Below are 6,861 nucleotides of genomic sequence, written 5' to 3'. Positions count from 1 at the left end.
CACCATTGTAATTTTCATGGTTGAGAATTGAGATTTGGTACAATTAATCGTTTAGTCCCTTACACCATAGTATAATTATGTTTATTTCACAATAATTTTTTAGGTGGAGTATTTAGATGGCAAGGGTTTTTTGTTACCACAAGAATCTCTTTATTCGTTGTAATTCGATGTTATGATTGAACTCCTAAAACAATGAGTCTCGTCATCCAATTCTTGTTCCAATTGAAAAATGTTTGAAATATCTTTTCTTGATCGAATCAAAGGGTTAGGTCCTATGATTAAATAGATCTCTCTTCACTATGGGTGATAGAAATTCAGTCTTATCTAGATTTCTTTAGCCGATTTATGTCACGTGTAAAAAATGATGTGATTGGAGATTTTCTATATCAACCAAACACCAAAGTGTATAGTTCATCACTATGTGGGGACATGAAGTAATCTTATTCCACAAAATTTACCAAATGAACAAAAGTTGAAGAGGCCGAACAAATAGGAATCTTTTTGAGTAGCCAAATAAAGATAGTGGTAGCTTTCCATCCAATCGCTCAATATACTGATATCCAAAGTGTAAATTACAATTGTCATAATGTGAGTACATATTTTTGCCGAGCCAATCCACCCAGAAAACCCCTTTGTAGTATTATATTAGAAGGAAATGGAAAGGAAAATTTATGTACTAAGGATATTTTTAAAAGTGTTCTTTTTTGCATCATTATTCCTAGTGAAGTATAATGTGTCATTATTTGCCACTTAGCATTATAACATGTGATAGAGAACTTTATATACATTTCATGGCCAAATTTTAATCCAAAGTAAGCAAGGAATAAGTTTTAGTAAAATTACAAAAATGCCATCAAATAGAGAAGAATATAAAATACAAAATGGCATTTTTTTTTTTAAATTTAGCTACCTTTTCTATTCATTTTAAGCTGACATTAAACCAATGAGATGCATGCCTAATCCTTTATCAAATGAACTAACTCATATATTATTATGTGGTAAATAGTGAAATGTTATAGTTCACTACACATATTGCAAAAGAAAGAACCCCTTTTACAAATTTTAGTGCTTGAGTTTTTAATTTCATAATTTTTTATTTCTAAATAATGAAAATTTTGAAAAGATTTGGTTCTTCTTAGCCTTATTTCTTAATTATTATTATTATTATTTTCTCTTTCACATTAATGAGCCTGTCTCACACCATGCATCCTTCTTCATGGCCCCATCAATCTAGCCATGTCATATATCTATTGAATTAATTAGTGTGATTGGCTATAATTTTCTGATAATCCTAATTATTTGAAAGTAATTAGTGTAACTTGTTTAAATTCACTTAATGATCTCTTTTATATTTGTCCTTCTTCTTCCTTCTTTTATTTGTACCATAACAAGATTCAATGATTGCTTACCAATTTATTGATCAAGAGAGTGTTGCATGAAATCGACAAATCATGAATTGATGGTATCATATGATATTTTTTTTTATACGATTTATAGCTTGTTTATGAGCATTGAATAAAAATGTTGTTTTTTTCATCGTTAGATGGGATTTGGGACGATAGAATCAGATTATACATCAAGTAGCAATGTTTATTAGGGGTTAAATTTGATGAACATGTAATTCTCAACATCATATATTTGATGATTTTCAATGTAATAAAATATTAACATGATTGATGGATCGTATGAGATAATTCTTCAAGTGAAACACAAAACCTATCCAAGGTGTTCCCCATCTACTCGATGGTCCGAAAGATTAAATCACCGCTGAGACTCGATAAGAGCAAGCTATAGTTTTGACATTTAACTACTTCATTTTCCTCTAAATATAAGGGAACACTATCCTTTTAAGATGCGCCTTTTTTTTTTTTCTTTAATTGCAGTCCTCTGACAAATTGTGCAACACCCCCTCCTTTGCTCAATTCCTACCCTAAGTATATTTTTGTGAAGAAGAATGAGTTATGAGACACATGTTGCCATACTTAGTAGACAACTAAGCGGAATAGAAAGAAAATATTTGCCACTAATTACATATATTTATTTTTTTTGCTAACGATAGGTATCCAGGCCTTTGGCCTAACTAGTCCCACGGGTCCATATTGACCCCACAATCGCATGGACCAGGTCATACCAAGGTTGAATGAGAACCATTCAACTTTTACCGAAAATAATGAATAGCACTAAATACCCCGTGTGAGTGGCCCAAGGTGTGCCTAGTGGGAGTCGAACTTAAGACGTCTGAGTTTACGACTCGTATCAAGTTCGTCGCTCACCAACTGTGATACCCCCTTGGGTTACTAATTACATATATTTAGATAATAGAAGAGAGCTTTCTTTCACCAATAGTGAAAACACATCCATGCATCTAGAGTTATTATTTCTCCACTTGTATTGTTGGAGCATTGAAATGTCCTCTATTGTCTCTAACACTCATCCAAAGCCAATGATGTTCATCGATGAAAAATCTCTATGAGACAAAGCAAAAGGGGTTTTGAAATTTGTGTGCTTGCTTGTGGTGACCCCTCCCTTCCTAATTATAGAAATAAAAAAAAATATATATATATATATATATATAAAAACATAGACAATTGTAAGCAATCTATACACTCCATGCTCTTGGTCAAGATTTCAAGCTCTCTGGCAACATAGAGACCTATTATAAATTGTAATTGTTTTCTACAACCCCCGGTGAAGGAAACACTTAGACATGTTTGAAAATGTTTCTGTTGTTTCTGTGTCTAGAAACAGCTAACAGAAATGGCTTTTCACGTTCTGGAAACAAAAACGAATTTTTTTATGTTTGATAAACCTGTTTCTCGAGACTTTTTTGCAGACATAATTACACTAAAAAACCCAATAGTATCATCCGATGCCCAAAAGAGAGAGAGGGTTCAGTTGCCTCTTTTTAGGTTTAAATAGTTGAGAGATTTATTGGGCACAACAGACTTTTTTCTCTCTCAAATTCATTTATAGAAACGACGAAACAAGTCCAACCTGTTTCGTCAAAGTCGTTTCTAGAATTGTAAATAGGCATAAATTTTGATTTATGTTTTCTAAAAACGGGTAAAACGGAACAACTTTATCAAACGTTTTTTAAGTTGTTTCTTTGTTTCTAGGAACAAAAAAACGTAGAAAGAGAAAATACGAAATATTGTCAAACGGTGCCCTAGTAGAATCTAAGAGTATTAATTACTCCACTCCCTATTGTAAGAAGTTGATAAATACCTTCCATTGTTTTTTAATACGCTTTTCGTTTTCCACACCTTCTGAGATCCTCAGTATAAGATTTCCTTGACTGTGGGTGAAGGAAAACTCGATCCTCTAAATAACTCTCTTCCTATTCATCAACCAATAAAGACAGTAACCTTTCTCAAAGGGTTTAGCTCTGCAATTTTAATATTGAAGACGATACTATAACTTAGCAAGAAGAGACATAAAAAAAATACATAATTTCCATTCATCATAAGAAATAAAAAATATTTTTAATCTACCACTTAATAAGAATATTTATTTATTTATTTTAACAAAGAAAAATTAAGAATTACAAAGAGAGAAAGGGTGCAGCCTTTGAAGTAAGGGTGTTAATCGGTTTGGTTTCGGTTTAAATGGTTCGATTCGGTTCGGTTCACATATATTTTGACTAAAACCAAAATAGCACAATTTACTAAACGGTTGCACTTTCTGAAACCGCAACCATTTAGTAAACGGTTTCGGTTTCCACGGTTTTTAAATGGTTTCGGTTTAACAGTTTTAAACGGTTGCGATTTCGATTTATTCCATACGGTTTCTAAATGGTTAACAATCGGTTCACTAGTTTATACGCATGTTTACTACAATTTGCTTTTGATGATACACAATTCAATCTTAATGATGTGAAATGCAAACCATTATGTTTTGTTAAAACAACCAAACAACTAAGCAAAAGAAAATATTTTGATAGAAAATAATCTCAAGCACATCTAACAAGTCAGTAAGTAATGCTTATAGTAGGGATTTTCTTCTTCCCCCCCCCCCCCCAAATAATATGTTATAATATTAGAAAATAAATATTTAATATGCCATGGTATAAGAAAAATTTGCATTTTTATCAATAGACATTCTACTTAGTGCGTTGGATTAATTTAATCAACATTCCAAACAATGAGCAAGCTACCTCTAAAATTACTTGTAGGCTTGTAGGACTCAATCTTTGAATATTAATGATATTTTGTAATCACCATATTTAATATTTAAACTGGTTAATCGGATCGGTTTTGACGATTTAAACGGTTTGATTTTCACAATTTTAATTTCGTTTGAAACCAACAGGTTAAACTGTTCGGTTTGGTTTCAACCCGTTTAGTTAATCGGCCTGAAACTTGAAAATATAACTAAACCATTTGCTAAATGTTATATAATTTTAGTGTAAATGACTTGATTCGATTTCAATAATCGATTTCGGTTACAAATTCACATCCTTCCTTTAAGCTTGAAATGTGAGAGAAGGTCAATTTTGTAACACAAGGGCATTATAGTCCGTTAAAGATTTTTTTGCAAAATACGGAGAATGTTTGGTCAGAGACCTCATGCTACAGAAGTACAGATGAGGACGAGATTAGGGCAAACAAACAAAAAGCCCCGAAGTTGGAGTGAGGAGTCAGTCAGCAGACTCAGCACGAGCGCTTTGAGAGGGACGGACTTGACAACTCCTATAAACAATTAAATATTATTAAGAGAGCAACAAAGTTTCAATTATTTGCTTAAAAGGACTTGTTAGTTACCGTAACCACAAGTAAGGGTGTCGTTTTCCATCCTGAACCGGTTGGACCAACCTAAATCCTCCTAAATCAAAATGAACTTTTAGTTTTATCGGTTTGATTTTGATTAGGATTTTATGTAACCGGTATAAAACACAGACCGAAACTAATAAAAATTTAAAAAATCAATAAAAAAGTTATTATTGCCAGTACTTTTTAATGCGAAACCAGATCAGTAATAGTCTAATAATAGACTGATAAGAACCCGTTAAGTTATGCCCTCTTTGGTATCATATATATTTTTTATTATTATTATTTTTACTTATTTAATAAAAATTATTAATAAAAATCATTTTTTATCAAAACATAAAAATGTTTTGGTACCTATTTCAACAAAAAGGTTTTTTTTATGAAAAATAGTTTGGCATTTTTATATGTAAAATAGTTTTTTGGAAAAATAGGTGAAGAGATGTCCCTTCACCTGTCTTTCTAATAACTCTCTTTCTCCATTTTGGATGAAAAAAGAGGGGGTAAGGGATTTGGATTTCTAATCACAATAAAAATAACTACTTTACCTTCCATATTGAGACTTTAAGCACGTACTCATTAGAGTTCAGCGTAAAAATAATTGAAAATCAATTTTGATAAAAACACATAAATAACTCTTGATCTCTTTTTAGTTTTTGTGTTTTATTAATTTTTTTTTAAATAGAAAAAAATTCCATAAATAATACCAAATGCAACTAAAATTGTTTTTATATATATATATATATATGAAATAAAATTACCAAAAAGGACCTTAAGTCTAAGTAAAAGACCTATCTAAATTGGATAGCAGTAAAATCTGACAAAACCATTTTTTGGTTGAATGATTTGAACTATTACTAACCTAATCAAATTAAACCAAGCCAACCAGGTCTTAATGTCTTTGAGGGGATTTGCTCTTTGAGTTGGTGGTGGACCGGTGGTGGACCCTCTCTCTCTTTCTCTCATATGTTTGTGAAGTTGGTTGTTGTATTCCTATGGACCGACCCAATTAGAAGCATTCTAGGTGGGGCTTAGTTAAGGGAAAAGTGAAACTTTAATGCTGTAAGAGGGATGATAGATTTTAATTCGGCCAATAATGAGATAAAAAAGGATTCCTTTATAACATAATTGATCATCGGATATATTTATCCATATGGTAAATTCCAAATTATGATATGCTTATCTAATAGTAGAAAATTTTCCAAATTGCATAGAAGTTAAGGATCCCTCAAGACTCAAGAGTTCAATCACAATGTCACATCTCTAGTGGTAAAGGAATTCTTCCTCCTCTATGGGTTAAGGAAAATATATGAAAATTGGTCATAATGAGGCGGTGAGGTGCAATGATCAGCATCTAACTGCTAAGGGAACCCTTCACTAGATTTAAATTTTACTTCGTTATTGAGCCTTAGATCAATAAATTTCATTCTACATTTAAGGCTCTTTTTTGTGTAACTTTTATTTGTATTTATAATTGATCTCATAACTTATGAGTCATAAATAATGATTGTTTTGGTTACGACTAGATATAATAGATTATAGAATGAGAAATATGTTTGAAATAATAGAGCATTATCATTGTACCCTTCTCTCCATAGAGGTCATTGCTCGTAGAATGCCCATTGATACATGCCCCATTGACATCTCCCCCACCCCCCCTCTTACATTCAATTATACTCTTTTTTGTTAAATTTTTTTCACCTGATCGAATGTTTTATTTTAATAAAAATCAGGGTACCTTTTGACTAAAAAAAAAAAATCATTATCCACCCATCCTGGGTAGGAAAAGAAAAAATCCAACTCATGTGTGATTTATTTATTGGTTGAATAAAAAAATCCAACATCAAAATTTTGTTTGTTTACAGGTAAAGGGAAATAAAGAGGCGTTGAACTAAATTAAAAAAATAAAAATAATTTGTAATCATGTTATGGTAATTAATTTTAAATTTTATAAAATATAATAATTAAACATTGACTTGGATTCCTCAACTCCCATCACATTTGCCGATTCAATTCCTATAGATTCTGTTTGAAAGTGAAGTAAATTTAATCATTAGATTTGGTAAACTTTTGATTAGTCACACAATCAATGTTACAT

This window comes from Macadamia integrifolia, chromosome 3 (assembly GCF_013358625.1).
Source record: "Macadamia integrifolia cultivar HAES 741 chromosome 3, SCU_Mint_v3, whole genome shotgun sequence".
NCBI lineage: Eukaryota > Viridiplantae > Streptophyta > Magnoliopsida > Proteales > Proteaceae > Macadamia > Macadamia integrifolia.
This window is presented reverse-complemented; position numbering follows the sequence as displayed.